Below are 14,665 nucleotides of genomic sequence, written 5' to 3' on the forward strand. Positions count from 1 at the left end.
CCCATTACATAAGACTAGTATTTAAGAAAAATGGTAAAAGATTGCAAATATGTTAACAATTCTACTGATCTAGAAATAGAAATAATTGGTTTTCATCCTAATTAAGATAAAGAATATCACAAAAAGCCATTTGAATAGTCCTAGATCAGAAAAATCATGAACTGTTAAACTTTTAAAAAGATAAATTCCTGCTTTCGATCTACTGAAAATTGTGAAAGAGGATTTTCAACAACAAACTTGTTAAAATCAATGTTCAGATTAAGAATAACAAACAAACATCCGGACGACTGCATGGATTTAGCAATAACATCGCATGTACCAGAGGGAGAAAAAAAAAACTCTCAGAAGAAATGCAATGTTAAATTTCACATTAAAATATGATTTCCCTGTATTTAATTTTCATCTTGCTGAATTTTTTTGTAAATAATACAATGAGTATACCTTTTCTTTAAGATATTATACCACACATTTTTATACTTTGTGTAATGCACTTATAACTGAAATATTAAAAGTGCAATATATAATTGCAGCTAGCCAAAATTTTATAAATTAAAAATTGGCTCCCATTAAGTTAAAGTTGTTAATAACTGCACCAAGGGAAGGAATGCAATTTTATTTCTTTGTCTGTATTTGGTTTTATTTTCATATAGAAAGAGTTAAAAATAGGTTACCTAGGTAACAAAATTTAAACACACATTTTCAGGAAAAATTACAGAATAACAGATTTTGTTTCCCTGAAGACACAACACCTCGCTATTCCAGCTATGATACAGACTGCATACTGTCATAGAGAAATTCCTTTCTTAAACAGGGAATTCATATACTTTAATCTGTTTTTACACAAGTACTGTTTATGACTACTCCATGGTCCAGGAGTAAAATACTTTATAGTACACCCATCTAAATTTTTATTATTTTCGGTCATCTGTATAGACTGTTTACCTATCACGACTAAACTCCCAATCTGCATTCCAAATAACTCATACAATTCTTCAAGTCATATTTCGTAGTCTATCATTTTTAATACGGCAGGTACTTGCTGAGCGCAGACTTTTAAAGCATGATTTCACGTATAGCAGTACCTTAAAAGATCCCATTTTATTTGTCCACTGCTAGAATTTCATTCATACGTGGTGCAACATTCATCCATCAACACCGGAAAGAATTTATCTGCTACTTTAAACAATTTCCATGGACTGAAAATGAAGCCCGAAAAATCTTACAAATTTCAAAAGCAATCGATGCCGAAGAATTTTCACATATGAAAGACAGAGAAGTCAAAAAATGAATCAGAAAATTACAAAAGAAGAATTGGGGTCTTATAAAACCCCTTGATAATAAAAGCGCTCATTATGAAGAAGAGCTTTTAACTGAAGATAAGATGAAGAAATTGTTAAATAACACAAAAAGCAATGTCTGATCTTCTAGCGAAGAATTACCCAATTAAAGAAAAAACACGTGCTCTTTACAGCGGCACGCATACAGTTGCATCAATCATTCTTATAAGCAAAAGACATCAGCTTTCTCAAAAAATATTTCTCTCATGCATTTGCCAAGAGAACGGAAAGAAGTCCAAAAGAAACTTTCAGAGTGCTTTGCAAAACAAAGTGGAAAGTTATTCTGCAGAATTTTACTTCGATAATAATAAAACATCTCTGATTTGATTTCAAAACGAATTTTTATTTGTGAAATCAGTTTTAAATAGATCTTCGCAAATAGGTTCATAAAACTTCCCAATATGACAAAATAGTTCAGATTAAGGGAAAAATTTAATAAAGTATGCTTAAAACAACTAATAAAAAGCACATTTTGAGCAGCCTTAACAGAAGACAATTTGGCCCCACTAACTTTCATTACGAGTACTCATTAAATTTTTATTTACATTTCTTTTTTGTTCAACATTTAACTTTCAATGGTTTTAAGAGAAACAGCACTTGATAGACAGACTCTAAATTCGGAAAAAACTGAAACAAAATTGGTTTATACACAGGCAGAGTAATTACACTGACCGGTTGGGAAGAGAAGACCCCGTTAGACAAGGAAAATATTAGGCCAGACAGAGAGGAAAATGCTTAGCCTCCTCCTCGTAATGCGAAAGGAGGCCACTTGGGAAAAAATTACACTACAGCAGTAATTTTGAAACCACTAAGAAGCAACAGAACTCTAACAAATCTCAGACTTCTGATAATTATAGTGTGATTAACAGTTCAACCTCACTTCGAATATTACAATACAATATAAAGAAAGAACCAATTCAGACACTTCAATATGGAATTCAAAACCTAAGAAATTAATGCATAGACGCTACCCTAAACATTAAAACATAATGTGAAGCGTTCACGTAAAATAAATAAGTAGTAAAACTCCAATATAAAGCAACATGTGAAAAGGGACCTACAAATTATAACATTCAAGCATTTCTAGTGAAAATAAAGTTAATATAAAACAAGAATTACCAGCCATAGATGTCTTTTTGCTCTGCACTATTTCTTTATTCTTTTTCTTTCATGATATGTTCTGCAATCCAAAAGTGCGCAAAAATGATGACAAATTACACTAGAAGAGGCCAAGGATGGGGGAAGGAATCATTAGATTTTAACTACTTTGAAATTAAAGAATATCTATACACAAAGAGAAATATCTAATATTGTTTCTTAATATATAAAACTTCGAAAGTAGCCTTCTTTGTTTTAAATTCCAGCAATGTGCTACATTGTTACTAAAATCATGATTGCAGTCGATAGAAAAGCGAATGATTTTCCTTATACGACAGAAGTACAGTAAGCGAAAGAGGTTTTTAATGTATGGGTACAATATGAACAATGAAAGAAAAAAAAAATTATACAGTTATTACAGATACACAGAATAAAAGGGAAAATGATCTTCGAGAAAAGTTAATAATTTTAGCGCAGGTACAAAAAATGGCACCGAAAGTCAATAAGCAGGTAATTTTAAATGACAAATAAACAAAATAAACTTTACTGTTAGCTTTGAAGCAGGTGTTATATATAAAACTATCTTAATTCACACACAGAATTAGCGATATAACAGATCAAAAAAGAGTAAGAATCAAACTCGCAATATATTGACATTAAAAAAGCTATACATATATACTTTTATGTTTTTTTTTTTTTTTTTTTTTTTTAGAAAGGGCTCAAAAACACCATTCTAAAAACAGATTTCGAAAAACATCTTGGAAACAAAAGTCATAAACCATAAAATAAATATTTCATTCAGAATTTTAATGCAAGAACCCTTTCTAATTTTAAGTTCTTTACTTAGGTACACTCATCCATGAGAGAGGACAGCTTAGTCCAATGTACAAGAAATTATACTGTAATATTACCACGTCACTTTAATGAAATTATAGCAATATTTCACTCAGGGAAAGAACATATTGTCTAGCTGCACGGGATCGAGCCCCGCTTTAATACAGGAAGCCAAAACACATCAAATGCCATTGAATGATATACCATTTTGAAATGTTGCAAAAAATTTAAATAAAATTTCGTGAATGAGCTAATGCAATTACCTATATACTAAAATTTTGATCAAAAATTCAACAAAACTAAGATACTCTTTTTTTCTTTCGAAGGAATCAAAGTCATATACTAATGTAGGGATGCTCAACTTATTGTACTATAAAACCTAAACATAGGAATGAAATTTTGTCAGCTATGTGAGATGTCCAATACCGAGAAATTCCATAAATTGTAGATTAGAACGTACCTCTCAAAACACACGAAAGGTAAAACACAATTCAAATACTTTACTTTTAGTCTTGAAGCAGATGTTCTATATTAAACTGTCTTAGCTCACATACAGAATTAGTAATATAATAGCTCAAAATGTTGTAAGAACCAAACACGCATTATATAAACATTAAAAAAAAAAAAAAAAAATCTACATACATTTATTAGTGTTACGAGGATTTATTCTGAAATATTATAATGTCACTTGCAGTGAAATGATAGAAATTTTCACTCAGGGAAGGGACATTCTGTCTGGCTGCCTGGGTTCCATCCCAGCTTCTGTTACAAAAGTTTCATAGAAGAATTTTAAAAATCTAGAAACGAAACTCAAGAAATTATTGACCATAATTCGTTCTACGATTTAGTCATTCTTACAGACATAATAACTAATATCTTAAACTTGAGCAGGGAAGAGAACTAAAGTCTTTGAATTTAAGGTTATTTTAAATTCATTTTAAATCAAAATCAATTTTGTAAAAATATTACACAAATATAAGGAATATACATTTTTACCATAATGCTATGTACATTTTGCCACTTTGAAAATTTGGAGAACTAAAGCGTGACATATAAGAAAACTGAAACAAACATTTGGAAAATCTAATCGAGCTTAAATTAGTTTCTAAATTAGATGTTTTGAGTGTATTTAAAATTAGGCCAACTACTACGTTCACTTCAAACCCATTACATAAGACTAGTATTTAAGAAAAATGGTAAAAGATTGCAAATATGTTAACAATTCTACTGATCTAGAAATAGAAATAATTGGTTTTCATCCTAATTAAGATAAAGAATATCACAAAAAGCCATTTGAATAGTCCTAGATCAGAAAAATCATGAACTGTTAAACTTTTAAAAAGATAAATTCCTGCTTTCGATCTACTGAAAATTGTGAAAGAGGATTTTTACCAACAAACTTGTTAAAATCAATGTTCAGATTAAGAATAACAAACAAACATCCGGACGACTGCATGGATTTAGCAATAACATCGCATGTACCAGAGGGAGAAAAAAAAAACTCTCAGAAGAAATGCAATGTTAAATTTCACATTAAAATATGATTTCCCTGTATTTAATTTTCATCTTGCTGAATTTTTTTGTAAATAATACAATGAGTATACCTTTTCTTTAAGATATTATACCACACATTTTTATACTTTGTGTAATGCACTTATAACTGAAATATTAAAAGTGCAATATATAATTGCAGCTAGCCAAAATTTTATAAACTTAAAATTGGCTCCCATTAAGTTAAAGTTGTTAATAACTGCACCAAAGGAAGGAATGCAATTTTATTTCTTTGTCTGTATTTGGTTTTATTTTCATATAGAAAGAGTTAAAAATAGGTTACCTAGGTAACAAAATTTAAACACACATTTTCAGGAAAAATTACAGAATAACAGATTTTGTTTCCCTGAAGACACAACACCTCACTATTCCAGCTATGATACAGACTGCATACTGTCATAGAGAAATTCCTTTCTTAAACAGGGAATTCATATACTTTAATCTGTTTTTACACAAGTACTGTTTATGACTACTCCATGGTCCAGGAGTAAAATACTTTATAGTACACCCATCTAAATTTTTATTATTTCCGGTCATCTGTATAGACTGTTTACCTATCACGACTAAACTCCCAATCTGCATTCCAAATAACTCATACAATTCTTCAAGTCATATTTCGTAGTCTATCATTTTTAATACGGCAGGTACTTGCTGAGCGCAGACTTTTAAAGCATGATTTCACGTATAGCAGTACCTTAAAAGATCCCATTTTATTTGTCCACTGCTAGAATTTCATTCATACGTGGTGCAACATTCATCCATCAACACCGGAAAGAATTTATCTGCTACTTTAAACAATTTCCATGGACTGAAAATGAAGCCCGAAAAATCTTACAAATTTCAAAAGCAATCGATGCCGAAGAATTTTCACATATGAAAGACAGAGAAGTCAAAAAATGAATCAGAAAATTACAAAAGAAGAATTGGGGTCTTATAAAACCCCTTGATAATAAAAGCGCTCATTATGAAGAAGAGCTTTTAACTGAAGATAAGATGAAGAAATTGTTAAATAACACAAAAAGCAATGTCTGATCTTCTAGCGAAGAATTACCCAATTAAAGAAAAAACACGTGCTCTTTACAGCGGCACGCATACAGTTGCATCAATCATTCTTATAAGCAAAAGACATCAGCTTTCTCAAAAAATATTTCTGTCATGCATTTGCCAAGAGAACGGAAAGAAGTCCAAAAGAAACTTTCAGAGTGCTTTGCAAAACAAAGTGGAAAGTTATTCTGCAGAATTTTACTTCGATAATAATAAAACATCTCTGATTTGATTTCAAAACGAATTTTTATTTGTGAAATCAGTTTTAAATAGATCTTCGCAAATAGGTTCATAAAACTTCCCAATATGACAAAATAGTTCAGATTAAGGGAAAAATTTAATAAAGTATGCTTAAAACAACTAATAAAAAGCACATTTTGAGCAGCCTTAACAGAAGACAATTTGGCCCCACTAACTTTCATTACGAGTACTCATTAAATTTTTATTTACATTTCTTTTTTGTTCAACATTTAACTTTCAATGGTTTTAAGAGAAACAGCACTTGATAGACAGACTCTAAATTCGGAAAAAACTGAAACAAAATTGGTTTATACACAGGCAGAGTAATTACACTGACCGGTTGGGAAGAGAAGACCCCGTTAGACAAGGAAAATATTAGGCCAGACAGAGAGGAAAATGCTTAGCCTCCTCCTCGTAATGCGAAAGGAGGCCACTTGGGAAAAAATTACACTACAGCAGTAATTTTGAAACCACTAAGAAGCAACAGAACTCTAACAAATCTCAGACTTCTGATAATTATAGTGTGATTAACAGTTCAACCTCACTTCGAATATTACAATACAATATAAAGAAAGAACCAATTCAGACACTTCAATATGGAATTCAAAACCTAAGAAATTAATGCATAGACGCTACCCTAAACATTAAAACATAATGTGAAGCGTTCACGTAAAATAAATAAGTAGTAAAACTCCAATATAAAGCAACATGTGAAAAGGGACCTACAAATTATAACATTCAAGCATTTCTAGTGAAAATAAAGTTAATATAAAACAAGAATTACCAGCCACAGATGTCTTTTTGCTCTGCACTATTTCTTTATTCTTTTTCTTTCATGATATGTTCTGCAATCCAAGAGTGCACAAAAATGATGACAAATTACACTAGAAGAGGCCAAGGATGGGGGAAGGAATCATTAGATTTTAACTACTTTGAAATTAAAGAATATCTATACACAAAGAGAAATATCTAATATTGTTTCTTAATATATAAAACTTCGAAAGTAGCTTTCTTTGTTTTAAATTCCAGCAATGTGCTACATTGTTACTAAAATCATGATTGCAGTCGATAGAAAAGCGAATGATTTTCCTTATACGACAGAAGTACAGTAAGCGAAAGAGGTTTTTAATGTATGGGTACAATATGAACAATGAAAGAAAAAAAAATTATACAGTTATTACAGATACACAGAATAAAAGGGAAAATGATCTTCGAGAAAAGTTAATAATTTTAGCGCAGGTACAAAAAATGGCACCGAAAGTCAATAAGCAGGTAATTTTAAATGACAAATAAACAAAATAAACTTTACTGTTAGCTTTGAAGCAGGTGTTATATATAAAACTATCTTAATTCACACACAGAATTAGTGATATAACAGATCAAAAAAGAGTAAGAATCAAACTCGCAATATATTGACATTAAAAAAGCTATACATATATATTTTTATGGGTTTTTTTTTTTTTTTTTTTTTTTTTTTTTTTTTTTTTTAGAAAGGGCTCAAAAACACCATTCTAAAAACAGATTTCGAAAAACATCTTGGAAACAAAAGTCATAAACCATAAAATAAATATTTCATTCAGAATTTTAATGCAAGAACCCTTTCTAATTTTAAGTTCTTTACTTAGGTACACTCATCCATGAGAGAGGACAGCTTAGTCCAATGTACAAGAAATTATACTGTAATATTACCACGTCACTTTAATGAAATTATAGCAATATTTCACTCAGGGAAAGAACATATTGTCTAGCTGCACGGGATCGAGCCCTGCTTTAATACAGCAAGCCAAAACTCATCAAATGCCATTGAATGATATATCATTTTGAAATGTTGCAAAAAATTTAAATAAAATTTCGTGAATGAGCTAATGCAATTACCTATATACTAAAATTTTGATCAAAAATTCAACAAAACTAAGATACTCTTTTTTTCTTTCGAAGGAATCAAAGTCATATACTAATGTAGGGATGCTCAACTTATTGTACTATAAAACCTAAACATAGGAATGAAATTTTGTCAGCTATGTGAGATGTCCAATACCGAGAAATTCCATAAATTGTAGATTAGAACGTACCTCTCAAAACACACGAAAGGTAAAACACAATTCAAATACTTTACTTTTAGTCTTGAAGCAGATGTTCTATATTAAACTGTCTTAGCTCACATACAGAATTAGTAATATAATAGCTCAAAATGTTGTAAGAACCAAACACGCATTATATAAACATTAAAAAAAAAAAAAATCTACATACATTTATTAGTGTTACGAGGGTTTATTCTGAAATATTATAATGTCACTTGCAGTGAAATGATAGAAATTTTCACTCAGGGAAGGGACATTCTGTCTGGCTGCCTGGGTTCCATCCCAGCTTCTGTTACAAAAGTTTCATAGAAGAATTTTAAAAATCTAGAAACGAAACTCAAGAAATTATTGACCATAATTCGTTCTACGATTTAGTCATTCTTACAGACATAATAACTAATATCTTAAACTTGAGCAGGGAAGAGAACTAAAGTCTTTGAATTTAAGGTTATTTTAAATTCATTTTAAATCAAAATCAATTTTGTAAAAATATTACACAAATATAAGGAATATACATTTTTACCATAATGCTATGTACATTTTGCCACTTTGAAAATTTGGAGAACTAAAGCGTGACATATAAGAAAACTGAAACAAACATTTGGAAAATCTAATCGAGCTTAAATTAGTTTCTAAATTAGATGTTTTGAGTGTATTTAAAATTAGGCCAACTACTACGTTCACTTCAAACCCATTACATAAGACTAGTATTTAAGAAAAATGGTAAAAGATTGCAAATATGTTAACAATTCTACTGATCTAGAAATAGAAATAATTGGTTTTCATCCTAATTAAGATAAAGAATATCACAAAAAGCCATTTGAATAGTCCTAGATCAGAAAAATCATGAACTGTTAAACTTTTAAAAAGATAAATTCCTGCTTTCGATCTACTGAAAATTGTGAAAGAGGATTTTCAACAACAAACTTGTTAAAATCAATGTTCAGATTAAGAATAACAAACAAACATCCGGACGACTGCATGGATTTAGCAATAACATCGCATGTACCAGAGGGAGAAAAAAAAAACTCTCAGAAGAAATGCAATGTTAAATTTCACATTAAAATATGATTTCCCTGTATTTAATTTTCATCTTGCTGAATTTTTTTGTAAATAATACAATGAGTATACCTTTTCTTTAAGATATTATACCACACATTTTTATACTTTGTGTAATGCACTTATAACTGAAATATTAAAAGTGCAATATATAATTGCAGCTAGCCAAAATTTTATAAACTTAAAATTGGCTCCCATTAAGTTAAAGTTGTTAATAACTGCACCAAAGGAAGGAATGCAATTTTATTTCTTTGTCTGTATTTGGTTTTATTTTCATATAGAAAGAGTTAAAAATAGGTTACCTAGGTAACAAAATTTAAACACACATTTTCAGGAAAAATTACAGAATAACAGATTTTGTTTCCCTGAAGACACAACACCTCGCTATTCCAGCTATGATACAGACTGCATACTGTCATAGAGAAATTCCTTTCTTAAACAGGGAATTCATATACTTTAATCTGTTTTTACACAAGTACTGTTTATGACTACTCCATGGTCCAGGAGTAAAATACTTTATAGTACACCCATCTAAATTTTTATTATTTCCAGTCATCTGTATAGACTGTTTACCTATCACGACTAAACTCCCAATCTGCATTCCACATAACTCATACAATTCTTCAAGTCATATTTCGTAGTCTATCATTTTTAATACGGCAGGTACTTGCTGAGCGCAGACTTTTAAAGCATGATTTCACGTATAGCAGTACCTTAAAAGATCCCATTTTATTTGTCCACTGCTAGAATTTCATTCATACGTGGTGCAACATTCATCCATCAACACCAGAAAGAATTTATCTGCTACTTTAAACAATTTCCATGGACTGAAAATGAAGCCCGAAAAATCTTACAAATTTCAAAAGCAATCGATGCCGAAGAATTTTCACATATGAAAGACAGAGAAGTCAAACAATGAATCAGAAAATTACAAAAGAAGAATTGGGGTCTTATAAAACCCCTTGATAATAAAAGCGCTCATTATGAAGAAGAGCTTTTAACTGAAGATAAGATGAAGAAATTGTTAAATAACACAAAAAGCAATGTCTGATCTTCTAGCGAAGAATTACCCAATTAAAGAAAAAACACGTGCTCTTTACAGCGGCACGCATACAGTTGCATCAATCATTCTTATAAGCAAAAGACATCAGCTTTCTCAAAAAATATTTCTGTCATGCATTTGCCAAGAGAACGGAAAGAAGTCCAAAAGAAACTTTCAGAGTGCTTTGCAAAACAAAGTGGAAAGTTATTCTGCAGAATTTTACTTCGATAATAATAAAACATCTCTGATTTGATTTCAAAACGAATTTTTATTTGTGAAATCAGTTTTAAATAGATCTTCGCAAATAGGTTCATAAAACTTCCCAATATGCCAAAATAGTTCAGATTAAGGGAAAAATTTAATAAAGTATGCTTAAAACAACTAATAAAAAGCACATTTTGAGCAGCCTTAACAGAAGACAATTTGGCCCCACTAACTTTCATTACGAGTACTCATTAAATTTTTATTTACATTTCTTTTTTGTTCAACATTTAACTTTCAATGGTTTTAAGAGAAACAGCACTTGATAGACAGACTCTAAATTCGGAAAAAACTGAAACAAAATTGGTTTATACACAGGCAGAGTAATTACACTGACCGGTTGGGAAGAGAAGACCCCGTTAGACAAGGAAAATATTAGGCCAGACAGAGAGGAAAATGCTTAGCCTCCTCCTCGTAATGCGAAAGGAGGCCACTTGGGAAAAAATTACACTACAGCAGTAATTTTGAAACCACTAAGAAGCAACAGAACTCTAACAAATCTCAGACTTCTGATAATTATAGTGTGATTAACAGTTCAACCTCACTTCGAATATTACAATACAATATAAAGAAAGAACCAATTCAGACACTTCAATATGGAATTCAAAACCTAAGAAATTAATGCATAAATGCTACCCTAAACATTAAAACATAATGTGAAGCGTTCACGTAAAATAAATAAGTAGTAAAACTCCAATATAAAGCAACATGTGAAAAGGGACCTACAAATTATAACATTCAAGCATTTCTAGTGAAAATAAAGTTAATATAAAACAAGAATTACCAGCCACAGATGTCTTTTTGCTCTGCACTATTTCTCCATTCTTTTTCTTTCATGATATGTTCTGCAATCCAAGAATGCACAAAAATGATGACAAATTACACTAGAAGAGGCCAAGGATGGGGGAAGGAATCATTAGATTTTAACTACTTTGAAATTAAAGAATATCTATACACAAAGAGAAATATCTAATATTGTTTCTTAATATATAAAACTTCGAAAGTAGCCTTCTTTGTTTTAAATTCCAGCAATGTGCTATATTGTTACTAAAATCATGATTGCAGTCGATAGAAAAGCGAATGATTTTCCTTATACGACAGAAGTACAGTAAGCGAAAGAGGTTTTTAATGTATGGGTACAATATGAACAATGAAAGAAAAAAAAATTATACAGTTATTACAGATACACAGAATAAAAGGGAAAATGATCTTCGAGAAAAGTTAATAATTTTAGCGCAGGTACAAAAAATGGCACCGAAAGTCAATAAGCAGGTAATTTTAAATGACAAATAAACAAAATAAACTTTACTGTTAGCTTTGAAGCAGGTGTTATATATAAAACTATCTTAATTCACACACAGAATTAGCGATATAACAGATCAAAAAAGAGTAAGAATCAAACTCGCAATATATTGACATTAAAAAAGCTATACATATATACTTTTATGTTTTTTTTTTTTTTTTTTTTTTTTTAGAAAGGGCTCAAAAACACCATTCTAAAAACAGATTTCGAAAAACATCTTGGAAACAAAAGTCATAAACCATAAAATAAATATTTCATTCAGAATTTTAATGCAAGAACCCTTTCTAATTTTAAGTTCTTTACTTAGGTACACTCATCCATGAGAGAGGACAGCTTAGTCCAATGTACAAGAAATTATACTGTAATATTACCACGTCACTTTAATGAAATTATAGCAATATTTCACTCAGGGAAAGAACATATTGTCTAGCTGCACGGGATCGAGCCCCGCTTTAATACAGCAAGCCAAAACACATCAAATGCCATTGAATGATATACCATTTTGAAATGTTGCAAAAAATTTAAATAAAATTTCGTGAATGAGCTAATGCAATTACCTATATACTAAAATTTTGATCAAAAATTCAACAAAACTAAGATACTCTTTTTTTCTTTCGAAGGAATCAAAGTCATATACTAATGTAGGGATGCTCAACTTATTGTACTATAAAACCTAAACATAGGAATGAAATTTTGTCAGCTATGTGAGATGTCCAATACCGAGAAATTCCATAAATTGTAGATTAGAACGTACCTCTCAAAACACACGAAAGGTAAAACACAATTCAAATACTTTACTTTTAGTCTTGAAGCAGATGTTCTATATTAAACTGTCTTAGCTCACATACAGAATTAGTAATATAATAGCTCAAAATGTTGTAAGAACCAAACACGCATTATATAAACATTAAAAAAAAAAAAAAAAAATCTACATACATTTATTAGTGTTACGAGGATTTATTCTGAAATATTATAATGTCACTTGCAGTGAAATGATAGAAATTTTCACTCAGGGAAGGGACATTCTGTCTGGCTGCCTGGGTTCCATCCCAGCTTCTGTTACAAAAGTTTCATAGAAGAATTTTAAAAATCTAGAAACGAAACTCAAGAAATTATTGACCATAATTCGTTCTACGATTTAGTCATTCTTACAGACATAATAACTAATATCTTAAACTTGAGCAGGGAAGAGAACTAAAGTCTTTGAATTTAAGGTTATTTTAAATTCATTTTAAATCAAAATCAATTTTGTAAAAATATTACACAAATATAAGGAATATACATTTTTACCATAATGCTATGTACATTTTGCCACTTTGAAAATTTGGAGAACTAAAGCGTGACATATAAGAAAACTGAAACAAACATTTGGAAAATCTAATCGAGCTTAAATTAGTTTCTAAATTAGATGTTTTGAGTGTATTTAAAATTAGGCCAACTACTACGTTCACTTCAAACCCATTACATAAGACTAGTATTTAAGAAAAATGGTAAAAGATTGCAAATATGTTAACAATTCTACTGATCTAGAAATAGAAATAATTGGTTTTCATCCTAATTAAGATAAAGAATATCACAAAAAGCCATTTGAATAGTCCTAGATCAGAAAAATCATGAACTGTTAAACTTTTAAAAAGATAAATTCCTGCTTTCGATCTACTGAAAATTGTGAAAGAGGATTTTCAACAACAAACTTGTTAAAATCAATGTTCAGATTAAGAATAACAAACAAACATCCGGACGACTGCATGGATTTAGCAATAACATCGCATGTACCAGAGGGAGGAAAAAAAAAACTCTCAGAAGAAATGCAATGTTAAATTTCACATTAAAATATGATTTCCCTGTATTTAATTTTCATCTTGCTGAATTTTTTTGTAAATAATACAATGAGTATACCTTTTCTTTAAGATATTATACCACACATTTTTATACTTTGTGTAATGCACTTATAACTGAAATATTAAAAGTGCAATATATAATTGCAGCTAGCCAAAATTTTATAAACTTAAAATTGGCTCCCATTAAGTTAAAGTTGTTAATAACTGCACCAAGGGAAGGAATGCAATTTTATTTCTTTGTCTGTATTTGGTTTTATTTTCATATAGAAAGAGTTAAAAATAGGTTACCTAGGTAACAAAATTTAAACACACATTTTCAGGAAAAATTACAGAATAACAGATTTTGTTTCCCTGAAGACACAACACCTCGCTATTCCAGCTATGATACAGACTGCATACTGTCATAGAGAAATTCCTTTCTTAAACAGGGAATTCATATACTTTAATCTGTTTTTACACAAGTACTGTTTATGACTACTCCATGGTCCAGGAGTAAAATACTTTATAGTACACCCATCTAAATTTTTATTATTTCCGGTCATCTGTATAGACTGTTTACCTATCACGACTAAACTCCCAATCTGCATTCCAAATAACTCATACAATTCTTCAAGTCATATTTCGTAGTCTATCATTTTTAATACGGCAGGTACTTGCTGAGCGCAGACTTTTAAAGCATGATTTCACGTATAGCAGTACCTTAAAAGATCCCATTTTATTTGTCCACTGCTAGAATTTCATTCATACGTGGTGCAACATTCATCCATCAACACCGGAAAGAATTTATCTGCTACTTTAAACAATTTCCATCGACTGAAAATGAAGCCCGAAAAATCTTACAAATTTCAAAAGCAATCGATGCCGAAGAATTTTCACATATGAAAGACAGAGAAGTCAAACAATGAATCAGAAAATTACAAAAGAAGAATTGGGGTCTTATAAAACCCCTTGATAATAAAAGCGCTCATTATGAA

The 14,665-nt window shown here is 30.2% G+C and overlaps 2 long non-coding RNA genes across 5 annotated transcripts in view; one reads left to right on the top strand and one right to left on the bottom strand.

Annotated features, from left to right (window-relative positions):
* LOC146993178 (uncharacterized) overlaps positions 1-14,665 on the top strand; it is an 880,479-nt gene that overhangs the window by 680,624 nt on the left and 185,190 nt on the right. The gene's annotated exons all lie outside the window — the stretch shown is intronic.
* LOC146993183 (uncharacterized) overlaps positions 1-14,665 on the bottom strand; it is a 175,237-nt gene that overhangs the window by 37,499 nt on the left and 123,073 nt on the right. Inside the window, exons 3-4 of one of the 3 annotated variants that reach the window (XR_015038294.1) lie at positions 11,332-11,431; positions 6,889-6,988 (exon numbers count right to left, since the gene is read on the bottom strand). This is a non-coding gene — a long non-coding RNA (uncharacterized LOC146993183). The remainder of the gene's footprint in view (positions 1-6,888; positions 6,989-11,331; positions 11,432-14,665) is intronic. The other 2 variants (XR_015038295.1, XR_015038293.1) reach the window with 2 other exon arrangements.

The sequence above is a fragment of the Stegodyphus dumicola genome, chromosome X1, assembly GCF_044657685.1.
Source record: "Stegodyphus dumicola isolate Sdum_Otavi_A_Nest chromosome X1, ASM4465768v1".
Classification (NCBI taxonomy): domain Eukaryota; kingdom Metazoa; phylum Arthropoda; class Arachnida; order Araneae; family Eresidae; genus Stegodyphus; species Stegodyphus dumicola.